The following is a 22,217-nucleotide window of genomic DNA, read 5'->3' as shown; positions in this document are numbered from 1 at the left end:
TTAATTTTTTATTGGCTTTCTCTAAGCTCTCCCACCAGGCTCTGGCACCGTCACACTGCTGAGATGAGCCAAGTGTCACTATGGCAAATGTCTGGGGACTGGTATGAGCCCAGGGTGGCCACATGGTGGGGAAAAAGAGGGGCCAAAACTCCATGGTCACCAGCTCCATGGTCACCATCACCTTCCTTGCTGACTTGGCCCAAAGTCTCAACCATCCATGGATTTTGTTCTGTGTTTAACATCTGTTCTTTTGGGATTGTTTGTTATTCCCAAACCCTGGGAGTTGTGTCTGTTCCACATGCAGGAACAAGGGGCTCCTTTGGGGCCTCTGGAGAGGTTTTTTGCCTTTTAAATGGAAAGGGGGTAATAAAGGTGTTTCTGTTGTGTTTGATTTTAGCTCAGATTGGCTCGTTATCACATGAACCCAGGAGCGAGGGCCATGTGGAAAACCCCACCCTCCAAAAGCCATGAGCCCCCGGCTATGGGGATCTGCCAGCAGGACCTGTCTTGTGGGACCCTCAGCAGAAGCCCCTCACCACGGCTGATCCCACGTGCACCCTCCTCCTCTTCCTCTTCCTGCCAGCAGTTCCTGGCCTGGAGCACAACGTAGATCGTGATTTGCACCAGTGTCCATCCAGGCTGACCAGGGCTGCTGACCAGCCTTGGTGTGGGGACACAGAACCAGCCCAGGGATGGACAGGGTGGAGAGGACACCAGGACATTCCCCCCCCACTGCTGCACATCACCCCGTGGGCCGTTTGCTGGTGAGACTGGGGTGGGATGTGGGCACCTCTGGTGGGTCTCACTGGGGCACGGGGAAGCTGCATCCACTGAGGGATGGTGACCACAGGTAGAGCCCATGCCAGTGGGCAGCTGGCCTGAGGCAGAGGTGATGGGCATGGGGAGAGGTGCTGGGAAGGGACAGTGCATTTATTATTGAGGCACAGCTGAAGCGGGTCCTTTGCCAGTGGTCAAGTCTGAATCACAAACTCTGCATTGTTTCTGAGTGGGTTCAGCACATTTCCCTTCTCCCCCTCCCTTCCCCTTTCCTCTCCTCTCACCCTCGCACAAAGCTGTCATTGTGCTGGGGACTTGGTGATGGCAGCGTTGTTATTTGGTAAAAAAAAAAAAAAAAGAAAAGAAAGAAGTGGGGAGGGGGGGACCCAACAAGGTGAAGAGGTTTAAATCAGCTTAGCCCAAATGCCAATTAAAAACCAAAGAGGATTAGGCTTGTGATCAGCAGAATAGACAGTCATTGTACCCGGACGAGGAGGTTTTCCCCCTCCCCAGGCCAAACACAGTCTCCCTGCGATCGTCACTGCTCTGCTCCTGGGCTGGGATGGAGCAGGGCAGGGACTGCCCCTGACCCCTGGGCCAGGCTAGCCACCCACTGGAGCACCTGTCTGGGGCAGCAAAAGCCCCACAGGTTCCTGGTGCAGCAAAAGCCCCACAAGTTCCTGGTGCAGAGACCTTATTTTGCATTTTTTAAGTGTATGCAAGGACTCTTGTCTTGCCTTGGGTTCAGCCAAGAAAGGAGAGTTCTTGATCTCTCTGCCAAAGGAAAGACCTTCCCTGAAACTGGCCCTTGGGCTGAGCATGTCCCTTGGTCAGGAGCTGAAGGAGGGTCCCTGGGGTGAGGTTCTGTCTGTGGGTCTGTTTAGACAGACTCCAGTTCTGTAAAAACCCATTTGCAGCTGAGGTTCTTGTGTTGGCTAAGGGCTCTCTCCAATGGCAGGACAGAGCTGAAGGAACCAACACATCACCTTTGGTCCCAAGACTGTGGTGATGAAGGGCCAGGAGCATTGTATGGATTCTCCTCCAGCCAGTGGAGATCAGAGAACACTTGGTACTTCTCCATGGCCTGGAGATGACACCTCAATGCTCTCTGTGTGGTTTAATCCTCTCTGCCCCCTGGCAGCTTCCTGCTCCCATGGCTTGAAGTCTGTGGTCCTTGTAGCCTCCTCACCTGCAGAGGAACCTGGGCTGGGTGAGGTGTGTCTGGATGCACACTTGGACATCTGCCCAGATTCATGCAGCTCACCCAGCTCCAAACATCTCCCCCAGTACAACAGGAAACTGGCAAACCCCCAGGAATGGACGTGGCTGCTGTTAATGGGGATCGGAGTCTGCGGCTGCAGGAGTTTCATTCCTGACTCTCCTGACAGAGCAGGGAAGGCAAATCCCCTGCAGCCAAAACAGCTACACCGACGTGAAAAGGGTGTTGCCAGAGTAAGGGCGTCCTGATGCCACATTAGCAACTTTAAACTTAGGTAGAAATGGTAATCCTAGGCCTGCTTTGAAGCTGTTTGGGAAAGGAAAGGTGCCAAGCATAGGTGGGAGCTGGGCCAAGCAGGGAGAGGTGTAAGGAATATCAGCAATAAATTCAGGTGGAGTTGGAGCTTCTCCATGTCTGAGTGGGTTCAGCCTGAGTCCCCTCTCTCTTTTAGCCTGATGCTGCCTGGCAGTTGGGGGTGCTAAGGGACCCCCTGCACATCTGTCCTGCCTCTTCTTGGGGTCTCCAAAAGGTGAATCCTTTCTGCTAAGGGGGACCATCGTCCAGCTGAGGAGACCCTGGAGCTTGGTGGATCCCACTGTGCTGCTTTGCACAGGAGTCCAGGGGTGGCTGCGATGGAGTCTGGTCCAGCCCCAACTATCTCCTGGAAGACACTGAGCTGTCAGTTCTAGATGCAAAATGCTCCTGGCTTTGAGCCAGGGAGAGGAAAAAGAAGCGAAAGGGCTTTTCCCTGGAGGGCAGAAGAAGGAGAAAGCATCCCACCTGTGGACCAGGAGCCACTCCTCTCCAATCTGGCACATGGTCAACACTGGCTGAAGAACCACAGTCATGATGCAACAGCTGAGTCTGATGTTGAGGCAGTGGACGTTGAGGGAGCATTTTGGGGCAGAAAGCAAGAATGCTGCAGAGCAAAGGAAATGCTTTGAGGAGACAGGGAAAGGGTGAAGGAGATGATGTGGGCTGGGAGGTGCAACGCCACCACCTCCCTCCTCCAGAAACCCCTCATGCCTCCACTGTCCCCGTGCCCGAGGATGCCCACGGCACCCAGCGAGCACTCGGGCTGTGGGAGCGGGGAAGGGGGCAGGATCCGTCGCCTTTTGTTGCTGCCGTGTAATTTATGATATGAGAGAGGGCCATTGTCTGGACCCATCCTGTATTTTTCCGAGGGCTTTGCCTCTCTTCCCAGCCCCCCGCTGTGCTCCTGCTACTGTACGGTTGCCATGGGACGTGCTCCCCGCGCCGCGGCAATGCGGGGCAGTGCCGGGGAGGGCTGCCCAACGCGCCCGGACCCATCTGGAGCCCCGAGCCCGCTGCCGGCAGCCCCGGCCCTCGGCGGCCCCGCTGACGTGCCGAGGGCCTGGGAATGGGGCTTTGGGCCCAGCCAAGTTCACGGCCACCGGAGGCATTCAGCTGCCGGAGGGGCGGGGGGGGCAGCGCGATCTGGGGCGCTTGGCTCCATTCTCCCTTCCCTTTCAGCGCCCGCGGTGTCCTCGGTGCATACAGATCCCCCGTCCCTTTCTCCTCCTGACAAGTGCGCACATAAATAAATTACCCCACCGGGCGAGTGTGGAACAATCTGTCCCCTAAATTCTATTCATCGCCAGACAGGACTCATTATTCCCCCGATTAAAGCCGCTGGAGTAGCTTGCAAGGGTTACAGTTACTCTGTCAAACTGTAAATAAGACACTAAAAATAAAGGGCGCTGGCGAGAGAAGGGGGAAAGGGAAGCCAGACTAATGCCTGCTGCTAGGGAAACCGAATGAATCCCTAATGACGCTGTGTACAAACTGCAAATAATGAAGGAAAAGTGACAAACAGACCTCGGCCAGGCTGTGGCGAGGTCCTCGCTCCACGGTGGTGGTGGGGACCTGCTCGGCTCTTCCTCCAGGGAGAGCCAGCAGGGAGTGGGACTCCCCTCCACACCCTCTGAGCTGAGCCTTTAAGCCCTTGAACTTCACTCAGGGGAAGGTTTAGATCTTGTGGGTGTGTTTGTTTTCCAGGCACAGAACCCATCTTTGCCCGAGCCCACATTTTGAGGTTGCACAGGGAAAAGGTCCCCTGCCTGTGGCCTCAGGGCAGCGTTCAAAGCAGCAGCAGCCAAGCTTTAGTTTGTGATCCACCGTCAGGAGCTGTGACCTAGGACAGGGCTAGAACCAGGGGGTTCAGTCCATCCATCCTCCCAGAGCTCTGGGGATGCAGCCAGGGCTCCTTCCCACCTGCAGCAGGTCCTCACTCTCGTGGCTGAGATGATGCCTCAGGGCTCAGTTCTGGCTCTGGTCCACTGCTGCCTATGCCATGATAGATGGCAGGGAAGGACGTGTCCAGCCCTGGAAATCCTCTTTGGATAAAATAAAATTGCTTCCTTGCTGATCTCTTGCCAGCCAACAGAGATAGGGACATTCACCTCACAGCAGATCCTTCCTTTGCTCCTTTCATGCCTTAGGGCTGCAGAATTGAGGCAAAAAATTCAGCTACAGGCTCATCGTGGGTGTTTCTCAGTTCCAGAGGGACTGAGATGTGAGAGTTTTTTTCAGGTCCTCCTTGAACTATTCCCACCACCTTGCAATGGGCGAAATACTGGAATTCTCTCTGTTGCTCAGGGAAATATTTGGATTCACATCCCCCAAACATGTAAAAGCAGCGAAGAAAGCTCCAAGTTGTGCTTCTCCAGGTGGATTCTTGCTCTCCAAAGGGGAAACCCAAGCAGGAACAGCCCCAGTGGGGCCACGCAGTGCTGGGGACCCAGAGCAAACACATCAGCTGAGCTCTCATCCCACAGATCCATGTGGAAGCCTCACTGCACACCCATCCTCCTGCAGAGTCCAGCAGTGCTGGGGCCTTTTGGGGCCAGATCTGCAAAAAGCACCAAGGAAGGGCATGGCCAGGAGCAGCAAGATGCAATCCCTGCCCTGCAGATGCTGCTCTGCACAGCACCCACCAGCTCTTTGCTCTCCCACTGGCAGCAGAATTACAAGGAGCCTCTTGCAGGTAGAGAATTTTTAGAGATGTGTTCTGCCTTGGGCTTTCACAAAGCTCAGGCATCTTAAAAGGGATTTGTCAGGCCAGCTGAGCTTGTCTGGAGCCCAGTTGCATTTCCCAGTCAGGTCGAACCTGAGTTCAGCAGATTTCTTCCCTTTCCATCTTAGGGAAAAAGCCACTTTTCATCCCCAGTTCCCGGCTGTGAAGCCTCATGACTCCACAGCAGCATTCCTGGGACATTTCTGATGCCAGTGGTATGTGCAGAATTTCAAACAGTGGCTCATGGCTTCACATTTCTATGTGCTCCCCCAGCTGGACTCAGTTATTTGAGAGAAACTCCAGGATAGAGCAGATTTATTATTGTCACTAGTAATGGTGATGCCTGTGCAGCTCCTGCAGCCCCAGGTGGGTGTGTGTAGGTGGTGATGAAGGAAGAACTGCAATCCTGTCCCTCCCCTGCAAAATGTACCAGCTTAGTTGGAAAAAGAGCACTTTGAAAGAAGCCTCAGAACCAGCCAGGCCTGAGCAAGAGAAACCCACACCTGGGTTGATCTGGTGCTCCCCAGCCATGGGAACAGGCAGCTCTTCACCAAATCTGCTCCCTGGTTATTGCCTTTAGGTGAGTGATGGGCTTCAAGAGCCTCATTGCACCCTGGGAGAAGGTTTTGATCCCATGGGCTTTGCTCCCATGCAAGGAATTCCTTTGCTTGAGTACTCAGGTCCTGGGAGCAGCATCAGTGCCAGGGATGCACTCAGGAATACTCAACTTCCCTTGAGACCTCATGAAGATTGGCAAAAAACTCTTGCTTGCCTTTCCCTGCCTGAATCTCTTGGGTCACATATTCCAAGATTTCTCTCAACCTCTAAAAATATGTTTATTACTATTTTTTAGTGGAGGCTGTGATTGCCCCTCCATGTTAATCTCCCAGAAACTTGAGCTTTACTCTGATGCACGATGAGGCTGAGGGTTGCCAGCCCTTGAGCAAAGTGTGTCCCAACCAGGTTTGCCCTATGGCCACCTGGAGAGATGAGGAAAATCTGAGAGTCCTCAATTTTAAATATCTTTATCCCAGTTCTGGGAAGATCTTGTGCCTTCCTTTATTTCTTCAAGACACCTCAATGTGTTTTTCCCCCTGTCTGTGAATGTCCTCTAGATGTGTCCATGAACCAGAAGCTGGTAGGTTGGTCTTGGGCCTTCAGAGGTTTCTTGCCAAGGTCTGAGTGGTTTGTGGAGGCCTTGTTTCAGTCACACCACTGCCAGTGTCCTTCCCTTTTCCAGGATTAGGATGAGGCAAATCCCTTCAGTTTGGTTTAATCCTCAGTACCCGACCCTGAAGGAGTTTTTGCTGCCACACAGACAGTGCACACACGTGTGCAGGAACACCCAGGTAACTCACAGGGCTAAACCACTTCTTTTTTTTCATTATAACCTCCTTTTAAAGCAGGTTTAAATGCTTTCCTGCAGGCTCATGGGAGGGTTGTTAAGGGCTTCATTTGAATAAATAAGTGCACAGGTACAGGAGGAACATCAGCACAGCCCCTGGAAACCCAGAGCCAGCGATGGCAGCAGAAGGGCTGGCGAGTGGGGAAGGGCCTCCATGTTATATATTCCATAAAGTAGAGTAATTAAGTATTACTAGTTTTGATGACTTCAAACAGAGTGACTCCAGGAAATAAGCCCCTTCTTTATAATTAGTGGGATTTCCTCTGCATCAAACGGAGAGATTGATTCTTTAATCTGCTCACATGCTTTTGATTTGGTCTTTCAGCTGCTTGTACCAACTGCTTCTACTCCCTGCTCTTGCCGATAAAACCTTGCAAAGGAGATTTCAGGAAGGCATGACCTGAGTTGAGGTCCAGGATTTTCTTTGTGTGTGGCTATTTTGTGTATTCCTAATTTGCCAGAGATGATGATCACTATGATAGCAATAATCAAAAATAACATAGACATGGGGTTTATCATCCATGTACATTTAGGGTTTGGGGTTTTGGTTATTATTTTCTCTTCCCAACACACCTCTTAGCTCTGGCTCATGCTCTTTAACACCTGAAAAGCTAATTTTGGTTCCTTGTCTGCAATAACCTTGAGCTGTCCCAGGTGGGGCTTGCTGCAAAATGTTGCTCTTGGAAGAGAGCACAGCCCTCACCCCCGGGGTCTGGATGGGCTGTTGGCATTCCAAGGGTTCCACTGAAGTAAGGACTTGGTATGTGCAGACTTTTTTAGAATGTTTCAAGTGTTGGTCCTAATTTAGAACTAAACTCAGGCACTTTGGAAGCCTTGTCTGAAGTAAAATGGACAGTGGCTGCCCCATCCCTGGAAGTGTTCAGGGCCAGGTTGGATGGGTCTTGGAGCAACCTGGTCTGGTGGAAGGTGTCCCATGGAAGGGGGAGTAGATGAGCTTTAAGGTCCCTTCCAATCCAAACCATTCCATGATTCTATGAACATCCCTCCAACTGTTGCTGCTTTGCAAATGAAGAATTCAGGAGGGAGTGGGAACATGCCCTGTGCAAGTGAAAGAAGGGGAGGATGAACCACCAGGTCCTTCCTGGGCATTTCCACAGGGTCATTGGCAGTATCAGTCATGCAGGAAATGTGGTCTGGGGTCTGTGTTGGCTGCAGGCATGGACTGAACCTGCCCTGTGCTACCCCCACCTCCAAATCAGCTCAGACCTTGAACCATCCCAGCAAACCGTCCCCAGCTGGATTTCTTCCTGGCATGTGAGGTTCTTCTGGGACCCCTGAGGAGGGGAAAAAGGAGGAAATTTGGGACTATGCTGTTTTCCTTCCACCCTTTGGTCCTGTTGGAATGTGCTGGATGGGCAAAGGGGAGGCTCATGGTGCTGGGCCTTGGCTGTGGGTAAAAATGAGAGGATGATGAGTCTGCAGGAGGGTGTTTGGGCAGCTGTAATGCCGGGACTGGCATCCCACCCACTGCGGGGCTGGAGCCGTTCCCAGCACTTGCCACCCCAAAACAAGGTGGGGAGGGCTGTTCCCATCATGGTCAGGTGGCCACCAGCCTGCAGGGAGGAGCTGTGGGAAGGGGATGGATCGTTCTGGGCTCACCTGGAGCTGGAGCAGGCGCAGGAATGGTTGGTGTGCCCCTCACAAACCTCCTGCATCTGGAGCAACATCGAACACGGATCGTGCAATTGGGGACGCAGAGAATACGTAACTGTGCAATTATGCAAATAGTGATCAAAATCACTGTTTTCAGCAGAAATGCCTGAAGATCAAGACAGAAGCTTCATGCAACCTTAATTTAATCTGGTCCTGCAGGACTGGGGAGGCCTGATGGATGACCCAACCTTGTGCCTGCCCGTGTTTAGCAAGGCTGGGGTGGGAGGCAGGGGAGAGGAGCGCCAGAGCATGTTAAGCAAGGGGAAAATGCCACTGGAATCATGTCAGCAAACCAGGGAGAAAATGACAGAAAGTGCTGATGTTTACAGTGATTTTATTTTTATTTTAATTTCAGGTGAAGAACACAAGGCTGGAAGAAAAAAAAGAAAAAGAAGAAAAGAAAGAAAAAGAATCTCCAACACCAGGAAATCTGTGTTAATTGCTTATGAATGTCTCTGTCTAAAAAATTATCGAATTGATGTTGTCGTGCTTTTTTTTGACAGCCTGTCTGTTACATTTTTTTAAAATATTCATGCACTGAAATCTAATTACTAGGCAAATTTAATGATAATGAAATGAAGGCACTTTAGCAGAAAGCACAGGGCCTTGTTAATGTTTTCTCAGCCTCTGTCTTGCTCATATTTTTAAAATTATTTTTTTTACAACTGTCTTTCTTGCATATGAAAGAAAAAGATTGCTGAAAATAAAACTCGGATTGCAGATAATGTTTGTGGTGGCTCCGTTTGTAATGACGGGGAATTTGCAAGGTGATTAAAGGTGTTCTGCAAAAATCAAATGAGCCCAACCTAATCAGATAAGGCAGATGAAATATTATTATTTGAGGGGTAACATTAAGAGCACGCCTGGAGGCTTTAACAAAGATGAAGTCTCTTGTGTGCTGTGCAGGGGCAACTACACCCTTGCCATGCTCTGGCCCTTTCCAGGGCATAGGACTTGTCTGTCTCCTCTCTAAGCCAGACCTGGAGTGTGCATGTGGTGGTTGGAGCATCTGGGTGGTGGTTGGAGCATCTGGGTGATGGTTGGAGCATGTGTATAGTGGCTGGAGGACACATGTGGTGGCTGGAGCAAGCACATGGTGGTTGGAGGACACGCGTAATGGAACACGCATGTGATGGATCACACATGTGATGGATCACGCATGTGATGGCTGGAGTGTGGTTGTGATTAATGGGGAAAACAAGTGATGGATGGAACGTGCATGTGATGGCTGGACATGTGTGCAATGCTTGGAACATGCACGTGGTGGCTGGAGGACACATGATGGATGGAGCACACATGACATATGGTGGATGGAGCACACACATGACACATGGTGGATGGAGCACACATGTGACACAGGGTGGATGGAGCACACACATGACACATGATGGATGGAGAACACACGTGACACAGGGTGGATGGAGCACACACGTGACACAGGGTGGATGGAGCACACACATGACACATGATGGATGGAGCACACACGTGACACAGGGTGGATGGAGCACACACGTGACACATGGTGGATGGAGCACACACATGACACAGGGTGGATGGAGCACACACGTGACACATGGTGGATGGAGCACACACATGACACAGGGTGGATGGAGCACACACATGACACATGATGGATGGAGCACACACGTGACACAGGGTGGATGGAGCACACACGTGACACATGATGGATGGAGCACACACATGACACATGATGGATGGAGCACACACGTGACACAGGGTGGATGGAGCACACACATGACACAGGGTGGATGGAGCACACATGTGACACATGATGGATGGAGCACACACATGACACAGGGTGGATGGAGCACACACATGACACAGGGTGGATGGAGCACACACGTGACACATGATGGATGGAGCACACACGTGACACATGGTGGATGGAGCACACACATGACACAGGGTGGATGGAGCACACACGTGACACATGATGGATGGAGCACATACGTGACACATGGTGGATGGATCACACACATGACACAGGATGGATGGAGCACAACCAATACAGAGTGTGCTTGTGATGGCTGGACTTTGCTTGTGATGGTTGGAACACACATGTGATGGTCAGATCACACACAGGATGGTCAGATCATGCACCAAGCCACCCTCGGCCCCAGCTCCACCTGCTCTAGATCCCTCCTAAACCCTCCTGGGTGGGCATCGAGCTGTTGAGTGGTAGAAAAAAGCCATGGTCCCACTCAGGGGCGTGATGAGATGCCGCCTGGGACCCAGGAGCCATCAGGGCAGGGGCCATTCGGATTGTCAGGAAGGCATGGAAAGGTTCTGATTTCCTTCTCCTTCCAGCTCAGCTCTGACCACGCCTCAGGCTCCTGTTGGCATCAACACCATGGCCAGTTCTGCATCACAGCTCTCAGCTCTGCCCCCGCTCTTTGTGTGAGCTGAAGGCTCTGGCTGGTACTGAGGATGTTGGTAAAGGTTTTACTGAGGATGCTGGTGACCCTGATCATCTCTGTAGGATCTGCTCTTCTGGAAGACCATCATGAAATTGCTTTTCCAGTGGTTGGAGTGCCTCAGTGAAGGGGGTGTCAGTGGAAGGCTTGTGCAGCTGGGCTTGCTGGCTGCCAGTTGCTGCAGAATGGGATCCCTCCTTGTGGGGTGGCTGGAGACCAAGATGACATGAAGGGTCTCGTGCTCCTCAGGTATCCCCAGCATGGCTCAAAGTGAGGAGCCTCTGTGGTCCTTGTTTCTGTGGGAATAAAGTGCAATGGGAATTCAGGAATTTGGAGACGTGGCTGTGAACTAGGGCAGGCAGAACTGCCATTTTCACCCCAAAGATGCTGCTCTTTGCATCCTGGGGGCACTAGTGGCAGCTCGGTGGGTTTGCACAGCTGTGTCAGGTCCTGAGGGAGGACCATTACAGGCCAGGACACAATGTGGACCTCTTTGGACTTGCAGACTCCCTGCCCCTTCAGTGAGGGTGAGGATTCCTGCTGAGCCCTCCTTGTGCTGCAGACCAGATTTCTGGTTGTGGCAAACCTCTTGGAAGCAGCTCCTGGACCACATTAATCCCCCTAATCCTTCCTGCAGCCACTCCCTGGTGGTGATCAGCCATGGAAAGCCTTCCTGGCACCATCCCTGAACTGCTGAAGGTGCCTGCAGAGAGGGATTCCTGATGCCCAGAGGTGATGGGAATACCACTGGCCCCCTTTGGACCTCTGGTTTCCACATCTCCTTCTGCAAACACTTGGTCACTTGTAGGCCTCAGTGAGGACAGGGAGAGCTTCCTACCTGCTCCTAAATCTGCAGCCACTCAGATTTGGGTCTGGATTTCCAGGCTTACAGCGAGGAATGTTTCCTCTACACTGCCAAGGATCAGGCTTCCTTCTCTCTGCTCACTGCCAGAGGACCCATCCCCACCATCAGAGCGGTGCTTCTACTTGCTCTGATGAGATGCTGTGGCAGGAGAGTTCAGTGAAATGGGAAGGGGTTGCAGACTCTGCTGTGGGGATCTCCAGCTCCAGGACCCCATCCCTTTCCTGTGCTTCTCCACCTGTCTCTCTTATCTTCTAAAGTGCTTCACGTGGTTTTTCCATGATCTTCAGCTCCTGGGGGAGCAGAGCAGTCCCTGGGTTCACTACACAGACTGTTTTGGGCTGGAAAGGGCCTTAAAGACCATCTTGTTTCACCCTCTGTCATTAGCAGGGACACCTTCCACTAGACCAGGTTGCTCCAAGCCCCGTCCAGCCTGGCCTTGGACACTTCCAGGGATGGGGCAGCCACCACTGCTCTGGGCAAGGGCCTCACCACCCTCATTGCAAAAATCTTCCTAATATGAAATACTAACTTCTTCTGATGTGTGGAAAGCTGTTAGTTGCTCATCTCTGCCCTGAAAGAAACCCCCTTCTGAGTGGACTCAGGAGCACTTACAGACTTGCTCCTCACACACATCCCTGTTGGTTTTACAAAGCTCCTGAGCTGCATTTTATCCTCCACAGTTACAGTTTTCTACTAGAGACCTGCAGCCTGGCACGATGATTGTAATTGTCACTAATTTCTTTCTTTGGCAATCAGGTCTGTGCCTTGACACACTGGCATAAAAGGAGGCAGATTCCACCCATTCAGGGCAAGGTTCACACTTAAAATGTTTGTACCCCCTGATTTCTTTAGGGGAAGCTGGTGCTGCTCTGTGGTGTCTCTGCAGAGATACCAAGTTTGGGCTTTAGGTGAGGAAGGGACAATATTAACAACACCATGAGCCAAGGAATTGGAATACCTTGGGGAAACACCTTCTGGAGGGACAGTCACCTTCCTCAGCAGGCAAATCCCAAATCCACTCCAGAGAAGGCTGGATCCAGCCATCAAAGGCTCTTCCCTGTCTTTGCTTTGGGCTGGAATGTCCCAGGACAGGACAGGGCTCTGCAGTGATGCATCTCCTGCAGGGCATGGCCTCACATTGGTGCCCTCAGGGAGGGGAACTGCCTCCTTTGCTGGCCAGGCTTTCCCCAGTAAATCCATTAAATCCATTAAATGGGATGAATGGCAGAAAGGCAGCATGGGGCGAGTGGAGGGAGTCTGTGGGGCTCATGAGAGTTCAGAGAGGGGGGAAAGATGTGCTTCTGCATTGCTCTTGCATTTCTACCGGGGTCATGAGAGGAGAATTTGGCCCTCTTATTTATTTATTTTTTTAGCTTAAGCCTCTGAAGAGAGTGCTGCAGATTCCCAGGGGATATTGGCTGGCAGAAGTCCCATGATACCCTCAAAAATATCCCCCCAAACAGAAATAACTCGGTAAAACAAAGCAGTGGATTGTTCAGCCAACTAAAATTACCAGCATGTCAAATAAAATATGTACAGCATTAAAATAAAATTTGCATTGCAATAATGCTTTATTAAGCACATTAGGAGATTAAAAGAATCAACCCATTTGTTCCCATTCATGTTGCGTCAGGATTTGCATTTCTTTTTTCCCCACCTCCAGCTCGCCCCTCTCCCCTTGCTTGTTTGGCGAGTGATTTTCTCAACGAACCTTGCAAAGCTCTGCCCCGAAAGAAGGTGTGTGTGGATATGCTGAGGGGTTTTTAAATCAAAGCACTTGACTCGGTGGTGTTTGTCTGCATGAGTGTGCAGCAGAGGAGGGGTGGGATGGAGAAGAAAAGGTTTGTCTGCTTCCATTGCAGCTAAAATGGTTAATTAAGACAATAGAGGCTCTATAACAATCGGGGCCGGGGCTGTGAATGCTTGTCTAGACTCTATAGTTCAGCTGCAACTTCTCTGTCGGAATTTTAACTTGGCCCGGCTCATTTCCCCTCCCCTCTTTCCCCGCCTCTCAGCTCATGTCCATAAGTTCTCTTTTCTCTTTTGTTTGTTTTTTTTTGTCCTTAATCAATCTTTTGAGAGATCGGGGCCAGATTGACAGCTCTGCCTGTCTGAGGGCTTGTGTTTGCCGCGGCTCTGCCCTCCCCGTTCCCGACCGGGAGGTGTTTTTGTTCCCGGAGCGGCTCCGCACCCGGCCGGGCCCGATCCTGGCACAGCCAGAGGGGCTGAGACCCCTTCCTGGGGCTCAGTGGAGGGAGATGTGACCATAAATGAGAGAGATTTTATTTTTGATGGTGAAAGCCTTGGAAAGAGCTGGAAAGGAAGTGGGGGGACACCCGTACTTAGTGGTTTGGGGTCCTGACAGAGAGGATGCTCCAGGGCACCTGAATTGCTTTGCTCTGGCTTTTGCAGTTCAGATTGCTCTGAGCTGGGGCTAATCCTGCTCTGTGGGTCCCTGTGATCCTGCTCTGTGGGGCACATGGGTGAGGCTGGACAGTGTGAAGTCAGGGGCTGCCAGATAACTCTGTTGGGCACAGAGTCCTTGCCAGCACAGTCACCTTGCTGTCCCTCACCTTGAGTGGGGATTGGGTTTGTGGGCATTGCAAGGAGCTGATCTGGACTCAGTAGCATCAACTGCCTCCAGTCAGGCTGTTAAACCAGCTCTGAGAGAACTCCAGGCTTTGAGGAAGAGCAACATGAGGAGGGACAGGTGGGGAGGGACCTCAGGTGGCACTCAGATTTTCTACTTGCAATATTTTTAACCTGCAAATTTTGGAATTGCTTCAAAAACATCCTCAAAGCACTGAAGAAGAGGCATTCCAAGGCTTGCAGCACAGGGATCTGGTAAAGTACTTGGGCTCCATGAACCTGAGATTAACCCAGAGAGGGACAGGGGGTGTTACTGGAGCAGCTCCCTCAAAGCCCAGGGATGCTCCTCGGAGCTGAGGTTTGGGCACCACTGTCACAGTCCCACAGCTTGGAGTGACCCCCAGCCACACCACATCGGAGCTTCTCAGTTTTGTCACATATGGGGCCTCAAGCCCCTCTTTCTCTTCCACAGGGAAAGGCTCCTGTGGGGCTGGAGGAGCCTGGCTGGTGTCTAGGTGGCTTTAAAGGCAGCCTGAAGTGGCTGCACCAGGATAATGGCATGCACAGCGGGAGAGAACCTCTCTGGAGGAGCACACGGGGATGCAGCCACACGCTTGAAATATGGGCGAGATTATTCCAACTGCATACATGCAAATGAGGCCTGTCTGCAGACAGGAGAGACAAAAGGTCATTAGCTTCCCATGTAGAGCCCTTCGTGCTGGGCCTAATTTACTGTCTTCCTAACCCTTTTCTACAGATCTCGCATTTTTAGACTTAAAATGATGATATTTTGGCAGGTTTGATGGGTGTTGAGCAACTCAGGGTTTATTAGATATTGTAGTGAATGCAGTGAGTGGGAGGGACATGCAGGAGTTCAGCTTTTCCTCAAAAGCAGATGTTTGAGACTTGTTATGTACTGCAGGCTGGCTTGTAAATTGAAATGTACTTCCAGACCTCCTGACAGACAAGATTCCCCCAGTTACTGCCCAAAAGATTAAATTTTTGCTTGTCCAAAAGATCCCTCTCAGCTCTTGTGGACCTTTTTGATCCCCTAGATGATAATTTGATTTTTAAGTGAAGTTGGGAGTGGTGGGGGAGAGTGTGGCCACCTCTGCAGAGCTGGATGCATCCACTGGACCTGAGTGAGCTGGAACAATCCTTGGGACACCCAGTTGTACCCACAGCACCCATCCCTCCTTTGGGCAGGTGGCACTGTCTGCCTGTTGTCACAGAAACACATGGCCAAGGCTCACACAGATCTGTGTACTCAGGAGATCCTGCCCCAGGCTGGGCAGAGGTGACTGCCCTCACTGCTCTTTTCCTGTGCAATTTGGGAAGAGTCCAGTGTTTGGAAGGTCCTTTGCGAACCCCTCCAGGGGCTGAGGGGTCCTTTGGCTGGATCCAGCCCCGTCTGCTCCAACAGTGCCTGTACAGGAAACTTCCATCGATGCTTTTGTTGCTGTTGCCTGAGTTTTGGGCATGGAAGTAATGAGGGAAACTCAGTATTTCCCTTAAACGTTGAGTTTTGGCTGCTCTGCTCACCATGAAGGTCCTGTGGGCAGGCAGCAGTGGCGGGAAGGGGTTGGGGTCACCCCCAAGCACTGAGGTGGGATTCCATGTATGCAGGGCAGGGGGTGGGTATGGTTTGGCTGGCAGAGGGCTGAGTGTGCCCTGGATGGTGGAATCTCAGTGGCCATCCCTGGCTGTGGGACTGCGAGTGCCGCGGGCAGGGCTGCGATCCAGCGCGGCTCCCGCCAGCCCTGCCTCCCCCAGCCCGGGATTGAGAGTTTATTCACGCACTAATCAAAGTGACATGATGGTCGTGGCAGACTAAAGCCATTCACTCCCCGAGCTGGCGAGGTCGGGAGGTCGCCCAAGTTCGCAAGAATGGAGCTTTTGTGATGCAGATCGGCAGAGAGCGGCCAGACGAGCGTGGCAGTGTCCCCCCACAGTGACAGTGTCCCCCCACAGTGAGAGTGTCCCCCCACAGTGACAGTGTCCCCCCACAGTGACAGTGTCCCCCCACAGTGACAGTACAGTGTCCCCCCACAGTGACAGTGTCCCCCCACAGTGACAGTGTTCCCCACAGTGACAGTGTCCCCCCACAGTGACAGTGTCCCCCCACAGTGACAGTGTCCCCTCTCAGTGACAGTGTGTCCCCCACAGTGACAGTGTCCCCCCACAGTGACAGTGTCCCCCCACAGTGACAGTACAGTGTCCCCCACAGTGACAGTGTTCCCCACGGTGACAGTGTCCCCCCACAGTAACAGTGTCCCCCCACAGTGACAGTGTCCCCCCACAGTGACAGTGTCCCCCATAGTAAGAGTGTCCCCCCCCCCAGTGACAGTGTCCCCCCCCAGTGACAGTGTCCCCCCACAGTGACAGTGTCCCCCACAGTGACAGTGTCCTCCACAGTGACAGTGTCCCTCACAGTGACAGTGTCCCCTCACAGTGACAGTGTCCCCCACAGTGGCAGTGTCCCCCCACAGTGACAGTGTCCCCCCACAGTGACAGTACAGTGTCCCCCACAGTGACAGTGTCCCCCACAGTGACAGTGTCCCCCCACAGTGACAGTGTCCCCCACAGTGACAGTGTCCTCCACAGTGACAGTGTCCCTCACAGTGACAGTGTCCCCCCACAGTGACAGTGTCCCTCACAGTGACAGTGTCCTCCACAGTGACAGTGTCCCCTCACAGTGACAGTGTCCCCTCACAGTGACAGTGTCCCCCCATAGTAAGAGTGTCCCCCCACAGTGACAGTACAGTGTCCCCCAACAGTGGCAGTGTCCCCCCACAGTGACAGTATCCCCTCTCAGTGACAGTGTGTCCCCCACAGTGACAGTGTCCCCCACAGTGACAGTGTCCCCCCATAGTAAGAGTGTCCCCCACAGTGACAGTGTCCCCCCACAGTGACAGTGTCCCCCACAGTGACAGTGTCCCCCACAGTGACAGTGTCCCCCAACAGTGGCAGTGTCCCCCCACAGTGACAGTGTCCCCCCACAGTGGCAGTGTCCCTCACAGTGACAGTACAGTGTCCCCCCACAGTGACAGTGTCCCCCACAGTGACAGTGTCCCCCCACAGTGACAGTGTCCCCCAACAGTGGCAGTGTCCCCCCACAGTGAAGTACAGTGTCCCCCACAGTGACAGTGTCCCCAAACAGTGGCAGTGTCCCCCACAGTGGCAGTGTCCCCACAGTGACAGTGTCCCCCCACAGTGATGTTGAGCAGGGCCAATGTGCCGTCATGGGCCTGAGTGGGGGCTCCCCAATCGCTGGGTAGTTTGGGGGCACCGTGGGGGACATCGGGGTCTGCCCTGAGCTGTTCATGGGGTGAGTTTGTGGGTGTGGGCGCTCCTGCAGCACAAGGAGGAGGTTAACAAACCCTCTGGGGCCTGGGCATCCTGGCATCAGGGCTGGGTCCTGGTGTGGGTCCACCTCGGAGCAGACACCCATCTCCTGTGGGTCTGAAGGCTCTGGCTTTGGGTCACTCTTCTGCTGTGCTCGTGTCAGCTTGATCTGGGTGATTCCTGCAGTCCTGGTCCTGCTCCTGAGACCTGTGGAGCTGTGCGGGGTCAGGTATCTGTGGGGATCAGCTGAGCTGCTGGAGGCAAACAAACCACATTCTTTGCTCCGAGGACTCAACCCAGGACCTGCTGCATGTGGCAGAGGAAGGGGAAATGTTGCTGTGCAGGAGGGACAAGGACAGAGGGCTCGTTCCTGAGCTGAGCTGAGAAACTGCCTTTCTGCACCAGCCTTTGAGCAACAACGTCCCCTCCACCCGTGTCCCCTCCGTCCCTCCCCTCCCTCTGCCTCATGCATGGCCTGTGCAGGGCCATTTGGTAGCTTTACAGATGTGATGACAATTTTGCACCTCTAAAGCAAAGCAAACCCCCAACCCAATTTTTATAATTGGCTCTTGACCAAAATGAGAGTTTCTTTGAGGGTGTTTTGAACAAAGCGCGCTGATGGCAGGGGCAGCCTGAGCCACAAAAGGGCCTGGCTTTGATCCTTTCTGCTTTTATTGTTGGTGGAGGTAAAATAAATGGTTTAAAAATTAAATTGGTGTGAGTTTTTTTGAAATTTCAGCAATACTTTCACGGCAGATCTGAGAGAGTGGCTGAGCTCAGACACCTCTGTGGGGACTGGTGTGAGCAATAAGGAGTAAGGTCAGTTTAGGGTTCTGGCTAAAAACAAAGGCCAATCAATTTGGGCAAAACTGATCCTTTTTTCTGAAATGGGAAGCTTTGGGAGGAATTATCCAACAAAATTAAATCCTGGGGTGGGGGGAAAGTGGAACAGGACATGGTGATGTTGCAGGAGAATTTGTCACAAATCCTGAGCAAGTTCTGCAAGAAAGAGAGAAGTTTTCCCTTTCTGGAAGTGCAAACACAGGTTATAACCTCAAGGCACTGGGTTTCAACTAACACAGTTGGACTTTTGACTTGTTGGTGTGAATCTGGAGTGTCCTGAGGCTCCCTGGGTCTTTGCTGTGGTGGGACAAGGGCTGTGCTGTGCTCGGGTGCTGCTGGGAGGCCTCCACTGGCCACCCTGATAGAGAGATACGGCCGCTGGCAGGGCATGAAATCTGCTTGAATTGGTGACTCCCAGCTCGCGCCAGCCGATGTGCCTGAAATGACTAAATTACCTCTTTGCTGCCCCGTGGTCCCTCCTGGGCTGGGGAGGGCGGGAGAAGCTGCTCTGCACAGCTTGGGAAGGCTTTGGAACCAGGTCCTTGCCTGTGTTGAGGGGATGAGCTCACTCAGCAGTTGGGGAAAATCAGGTTTATTCCTCTTCAAATCTCACGTGTAATTTTATCTATATTTGAGATTCCTTCCATTGCATTTTTGCCGCTGCTGAAGCTGGAAACTTCCTGTTCATTCTGGTTCTCTAAGGAAAGGGATGTGTGTGCCCAAATGTGTCTCTGCCTCCCAGAAAACCCTGTTGGGACCCACTGGCTGCAACTCCAGCTCTATCCCATGGCTGTCTGAAGCTCTGGAGAGGAAAGACAGAGCGGACCAGGCTGGAGGAGTAAGGAGGGATTTACTCCCATATTTTCTCATATCTGCTTTTTCAAATTTTTCTGTGGAGTCTTTTGGTGTTGCCTTGGTTGTGTTTGGGGAGATGGAGTGTGAGGAGGCCCAACAGCAAGGGCTGGTGGGGCACAGGGGTCCTTCCCGGGGCTGTGCTGTGCTTGGGGAGGGGGGGATGCAACAGCAAGCACAAAACGATGCAGAGAGAGACCATCTCCCTCAGACAGAGAAAGCAAAGGCAGAGGCACAAAGGGGTGGGCTTTCTTCTCTCTCTCTTTTTCTGGGGGAATACAATGTGATGAATTCAGCGCGAGGGCCAGCACCACCCTTTAATATACTTTCAGCTGAACAGGGGTTTCTATGGCAGCCGGGAGAACCAGGCGAGCCCTGAAAAGCTGTTTGTGCAGAGCTGTGCCAATGGCATTTGTGGTGAGGGGCACCGGTGCCAGACGGGTAATGCTGCACAGCCACTCATCACACACTGACAGCCCCCCGGTCCCCCACCACCACCCCAACGTTTCTGGGGTTTTAATGCCCTCAGACAAAAGGGGCAGCAGTGTTAGCCCGGGATGTGCCTGGCATCGCCCCGGCACCGCTGCCTGCGCCATTGTGGCGGCTAAAAATCTGCCATGGGAGAGCAGGAGGCGGCACTGCCCCCAGGCAGGTGCTGGAGAGTGAGATGGAGAGGAGGAGCAGGGCATTGTGTCTGCCAGGACTTGGCCATCCCTCCAGCTCTATCCTGTTTTATTCGCTATGGTTGGAAGTGTTTTCCGAAAACAGGACCAACAGCACGGGTTGGTGTGGGTTCAGTCACAGAGCTTGTTCCTGGTCTGCCTGGTACTGAGTGTGTGCAGAGTGGTCAGTGGGGTGGACCCAGAGCCTCCTTGCCCCTGCTTCCTCCTGGCAGGATTGAGAAGGTGGTGACACTGGCACTTACCATGGAAGGGACAGCGAGCACCAGCTCTGCCCTGGGGGATGCAGGAACATGAGCAGGGCTCCAGCTCACCTATCTTGGCACAGTTTTGCCAAAGATCTCCAACATCTTGTGACATTCTCCTTCAAGGGCAGTGGCAGGACCAGCTCCTGCTCAGCAGCTACAGGTTGAATTGCTGCTTGACTTCGTGCAGGAACTCTTTGCTGCTGTGTTTCCTCTAGATGATTTCTTTTCCATGGAAAGACATTAAATTTGTTTTCTCCAGAGCAAAACTCTTATTCTTGCAGGATCAGCACTCTGGGCCGAAGGCCTGGAGTTTGTGCTCCCTGGTGCAGTCAGGGACAGAAGAGCCACTGTTGGAGTGAATCCTGGCCTGGTTTTGGTGGGGTGATTCAGGGTTGCTCCCACTGAAATGGCTGCAGGGAAGGGGGTTCGATGCAGCCTCCACACTCTTCATCTGCTGCTGCTCCCTGTGATGTTGCATCGGCTACAAGTTGTTCCAGATGGTCCCTTCCCCCATCCCAAGGGACCTTCTCATGCTCATCCTCGCCAAAAGCTCCCTCTCCCCCACCAAAAAGTGTTCTCCAACTTGCTCATTTCCCATGGGCATTTCCATTCCTAATCTTTTGTTGTTGTTGAGAAAACATTTTGAATGAGATTTTTCCTGAGCAGGGTTCCTACGGATTCGGGGCTGATCTCATTAAGACAGCCGGAAGGGGAAGAGGATGTTTTAAATTCATTGCCAATACTTGAAGTTTTTCTTCCCTTCTCTTTCCCTCTTTCTGCCACTTCTGAGGAAGAAAAAGAGATGAAACTTCAATGTTTTTCTCAGAGTGAAATTGCAAAGTAAATTACTTTAGACTATAACGTGAAATATTAAAATGAAAAGTGATTTTTTTTCAACAACTCAGTGTTCCTTCTTGAAAAGCCCAAAGCAAAATGTGTTGATCTCATTTCAGTGCTTCTCCCCTCCCAATTTCTCTTTCAAAACAAACTCTTTGTAGAAAGGGACTGTGTTTAGGGGTGACATCTTTCTTTTGATGAATTGTCATTTTCCATCAGGAAAATGCCCAGCCAGCTCCACCCACTGAGCCGTTCACTGGTGATATTCCCAACAGCTTCAGTTTGTGCACAATTAGAGAGAGGAGCTTGTCAGTCCCAGGGCAGGACTGGACTGCTCCCTCCCCTCTGCCATTCCAGACTTGCATCCCCCAGTCAGCACCAGCAAAAGCCAAGATAGTGCTGGGGCCGCTCTCGAGTGCTGCGGTTTGGCCAACCTGGGGGGCTTGTGTGCAAACCCAGACATTGTCAGCCCTGAGATCCAGGCTGCCCCTTGTCACATCTCTTCTCCATCCCACCAGAGCAGCCTGGGATGCTTGGCTTGCCCCAGGGGTGCAGGATATGGTGTTTCCCCCTGCCTCTATCAAGGTTTGGGGAAAAGCTGAGCAGCTCCAGGCTCAGGGAAGCTTCAGATTCCTGAAGGGTGTTGTGCTCATTTTTCAGTTGGTAACTGAGGTTACTTGTGTCCCCAAAAGAGCCACTCTCTGGTGTTCCCAGTGTGGCCTGAGAGTCCTCGTGGGGTAAGCAATGCTGTAGGACTTGGGGTGAAAGGGGCAGGAGGAGGTTGCTCCCATTTTCTGCCCGTTTGGGGCACCTCTGAGCACCAAAGACATGCAGAGGACGCTCCTTGACCTGCTCCAGCAGGAGAAGGCCTGGAGTGGTGTGTCCTCCAAAAGAACCCAAGCCAAAACTGGGAATGGAAAAGGTAAAAGCTGCAAACAAATCACCCCCAGAAACCAAAGAGCAGCTCTCAGGAGGAAGGCTCTGCTCTCTTTGAGCTCTTCCTCCCAAACTCTTCACCCAGCGCAGAGAAAGGGTTACTTTTTAAAAGCATAACTGTCTGGTTTTTCCACTGGAAAATCAGGTGAAAAACTGATGGGGCTGTGCCTTCCCCTTCCCCTAATATTCGAGCTCTTTAGCTGCTGACAAGAGGTTTATGAAAAGAGGGGGGAGCAGAGCAAGGTGGTGGCTTTGCCTCACCCGGGAGGAGTCAGAGTCAGATGTTTGTCCTGTGCTAAACATCAGCCAGTTCCCCCACCCCGCCTGGCACTGGGCTCCCAGTGAGCCCTCACTGGGGGAACCGTGAAGGTGACAGAGCAAGGAGCACTTTGGGCTCTGGGAAGGTGATGGAGCAGCACCAGGCAGGGCTGGAGGTGGCTCCGGGGGCCTCTACCGGCCCTGGCCCGGGAACTGC

The 22,217-nt window shown here is 52.5% G+C and overlaps 1 protein-coding gene across 1 annotated transcript in view; it reads left to right on the top strand.

The window, feature by feature from the left end:
• Nucleotides 1-19,007: 19,007 nt before the first annotated feature.
• HAPLN2 (hyaluronan and proteoglycan link protein 2) overlaps nt 19,008-22,217 on the top strand; it is a 38,471-nt gene continuing 35,261 nt past the window's right edge. Inside the window, exon 1 of the mRNA XM_071579591.1 lies at nt 19,008-19,027. The gene's annotated coding sequence lies outside the window, so the exon portion shown is untranslated. The remainder of the gene's footprint in view (nt 19,028-22,217) is intronic.

Source organism: Pithys albifrons, chromosome 30 (genome assembly GCF_047495875.1).
Source record: "Pithys albifrons albifrons isolate INPA30051 chromosome 30, PitAlb_v1, whole genome shotgun sequence".
NCBI classification, from domain to species: Eukaryota; Metazoa; Chordata; class Aves; order Passeriformes; family Thamnophilidae; genus Pithys; species Pithys albifrons.
The sequence above is the reverse complement of the archived record's forward strand: the minus strand, read 5'-3'. Positions and strand labels throughout refer to the sequence as shown.